The sequence below is a fragment of the Malurus melanocephalus genome, unplaced genomic scaffold (assembly GCF_030028575.1).
Source record: "Malurus melanocephalus ecotype Western Australia unplaced genomic scaffold, MMel_1.1 scaffold_225, whole genome shotgun sequence".
Taxonomy (NCBI): domain Eukaryota; kingdom Metazoa; phylum Chordata; class Aves; order Passeriformes; family Maluridae; genus Malurus; species Malurus melanocephalus.
In genome coordinates this window covers 159,935-163,729 of record NW_026623457.1, presented here as the reverse complement: position 1 = coordinate 163,729, position 3,795 = coordinate 159,935, and positions in this window count along the sequence as shown.

Below are 3,795 nucleotides of genomic sequence, written 5' to 3'. Positions count from 1 at the left end.
CACCGCGCGACAGCCGCGGGCCCGACCGCGCGCCACTGCTCGGCGCGCGGGGGGCGGAGGGGGGTGGGTCGGCGCGCCGCCATCTTGCCGCCGTTAACCCCTCAGCGCCCGGGCCGCTCTCCCGGTGCGTCCCGCTGCCCCGCCCCGACGCTCCCCCGGCTCCACGGATCCTGCCGGCTCAAGCCACCGCTTTTGTGTAAGGGGTCACACCTGGCGGCCCTCTGCCCTTGTTCTCTAAACGCGTGTGATAATCACGGTCCCCCCCCTTTTCCCCCCTCGGCCACGGGCCGTGGGACAGCAGCTCAAAGCAGTTGTAAACAGCGTGATTAAACCTTGAGCCACGCAAATAAAGACCGTGTTCAAAAATGGAAAGCAAGTGGTGAATTATTAACCTTAAAGCCAACAAGGTTTCAACGGACTGTAGAGCACGAKTTGGCCTGGGCCGGGCGCTTGAGGTCACAGCCCCGCGCTGCCCCGGCGGGGCGGCCCTGGAGGGATCCGCGGCTGCAGGGCCCAGCCTGCCCGGCCCGCACGGAGCTCAACGGACCCTGCAGGGCTTGGAGAGCCTGCAAAGCTCAACGAGCCCCACCAGCTGGAAAAACAGGGGCTGAAATCGCCTGCTTCATGAAGTGCTGGAAATGCTGTTCCCGGCAGCGTGGCATGGGCGGTGATGAGGTTTGCCAGAGACCACACTAGTGAAAATAATTGTTCCTGACACAAAGTGCTTGTAATTTATACACAAACATGATTATAAGAAGCAGGCAGCTCAAGGTAACAGTGAAGCGCTTGTTTTCAGGGGAATTTGCACGGGCACGAGGAACGAAATACCTGGCCTGAATTTCAAGTACGAGATCTCCTTCACATTCAGTACTCGTGTTCTTATCATACATTCACAGGCCAAATTTGGTCAGCTTAATATTTAGCCACTCACCCTGGGAAAACAAAGAATGTTTTATTCTTTCTTTGGAAGGCCRTAGTAGTCTTCCTTTATAACTCTAAGTTAATTGTACAGTTGTCTGAAAGAGCATTTTGGGCTTTGGATAGACTGGATTGGCCCATTTCCATTKMCATTAGTAGTTCTAAATGCCAAAAWTCTGGCATTTTCAGGCCAAATCTTGTATTTTCAATCCAAATTTTGCATCCAATCTAATTTTGTATTCAATCCAATTTTTGTATCCAAATCCAAATCTTGTCTTTTCAGGCAATGGAGCACTTTTCGCAGACAGTGATACTGGGTAATAAGAGTATCGTACAGCGGGCTAACAGTGATTGCTACTACACTACACATTTTTAGTCTGAAGTTTCATCTTTTCTCTGTAGATGTAAAAAGCAGTTGGACAAATAGGATGCAGAACAAAAGCTTCAAAAAGAGCTGAAAAATTCTCTCATCTGAAGGGCTCTTGCAGTCTATGCAAAGTTACATGATGTCCTGAGAGATGTTCTGCTTCTCTCCTTCCCTTGCTTCTCTAKAAAAGTTTTATCCAACCATAAGGTGCACTGCATGATATTTAAGGACAACAAATTGTCACAACCTCACTATCAGTCTTACAGAAAAGAAGGTACTTGGAACATCAAGCCTCATCTAACATCTTATTCAGGCCCAATGAGAAACTATCTAATGAGTTGCTGGCACCAGTTGTGACAGCACATACATTTTTCTCTTCAGGGGTTGACCCAACATAACCTTGCTTAGTTTACAAGATCTTCAGTTTTCTTCTTGAAGTAGTTCAGCTGAAGGCACAATACTGTTATGACTACAATATGATTCACCTAAGAATTGACTCTACTTTTGATACTTCAGAACCACATTGAGCAGGTATCCTTGAGTTTCTACCCATGGAGTTCTTCTTTTTTTTTTTTTTTTTTTTTTTTTTTTTTTTTTTTTTTTTTTTTTTTTTTTTTTTTTTTTTTTCTGTATTTGCATACAGTTTACAGCCATCATTTGCTGGATTTTTAGTATGTTGTTTTTCACATGCAAACATGTGTATTCCAAATATTACATGTGATACTTTGGCATAGTGGCCACTTCTGATAGGCCAAGACAACTGCAGCAAAATCCAGTGTTTAGGTATTTGAGGCATTGAACTAGCCAAGAGGAGAAAAGTGAGAAACGTTAGCAGCGTTCATATAGGAAGTAGTGGTTCATTATGATATCTGCTGTTGGTAGTTATCTGGAACCATCTGTTTGGGCATGAAAAGCTGAATTTCTATGCCTTCCATAGCTTATCTGCTTTAACTCTGCAGCAGGTCAGGATCTGCTTTACAGTTTTGTAACTGTTCACAAATCCTTTTCCTGGAACAACTTTCTTAGAACAAGACACAGCCCTGTCAATGTTCCTACAACTGCAGCTCCACCTTTTTCCCCAAGAGATAATTAGCAGGTGGGGAGAAGAGGGGGGGTTGTTTTAAAACAATGACTGTCCTCCAGAAGAAAAGCCAAGTCTCATTCACAGAACAGCAAAACYCACTAGAATAGTGAATACAGGCTGAGAAGTAAGGGCTACTTAAATTTTATTAGAAATGTCAGCTCTGTAGATCTTTGGGGCTTTCTTTGCACAAGCTACTTACTTTTTTGCCTTAGATTTTCCATATGTGTAGTAGACTGGTGTTTAACTACCCATAAATATCTTATACATAGTCATCACAGAGGGATTTTTACTAATTTGATATTGGAAAGGTTTTTCTGGCACTGTTAAGTATTGAAACTTCGATACTGTGTCCATCTCACCTGTGCTTTAGTCCCTGGGTACTCATTGCTGCAACTATGCTCTCTCCAGGTGAAGAAAGTTCCTTTGTTCTGAAGAAGATTTTACATGGTTTAATACTCCTCCTTTTTTGTAGTGGATTTTTTTCCCCCAYAAGACTCAACTAAAGATCACTAAGAAGAAGACTCAGAAAATGCATAAGAATTTTTTTGGTAGTGCTTTTTGCTGGCAGAACTTTGTTGTCTTTTCAGAACATCTATGTCACTCACGCCCACCAACTCAGATACCTCCTCTCAAGAGAGATGATAGGTTAGTGATGTGTGTTAAAAAGAGGTAAACTAAGATCTTCTTTTTAGATAGTAATAGAAACATGGAAAAAAATATCTATCACCAAAATTGTATTTCATGTGAGAAGTACATTGTGGATATAGATTAGGAAATGTGAAAGAGAAACTCAGAGTACTGCCCCAATCAGAGTTAAGKTAAGAGTTAAGAATATGTTAACTAACAATAAGGAAGAGGCAGATGTTGAAATAATGATAATAACAATGCAATACTCGTATGAAACAGTTACAAGTAACTGCAATACTCACAACTGTGTGAAAATATCTGATTTCTTTCCATTGTAAGCTTTTTGTTAGTGGGGCTCAAACTTCTTCAGACTTTGCATATTGTTCGAAACAGACTAGATACTAAAAATGCATGGTTTAATAATTTAATTTCTTGAGTCTCCTGCAAGATGTATCTTGAATTATGAACTTCAGTGTGATTTTCAACTATTTTTCAATTTAAAAAGTGTCAGTGTTGTGTACACCTTCTGTAAGCTAACAAAACTTATAGTGAATTCACAGAGCAATAATGCTGATTTATTTCTGCAATAAAATTTTTTCGTCCCTTTTGTAATATAAGCAATCTATTTTGTGTTGGGTTTGTGGCTTTTAGTTCATCGATCCACTTATTATGTGAGTACATATTCATTCTTTTACTAAAAGCAATGCATCTCTTAGCAACAACTGATATTAACAAACTTAGTTCTAAATCTTTCAGAGTTGCAGCTGTCATATATTTTCAAGGTACAAAAGTATTGGTT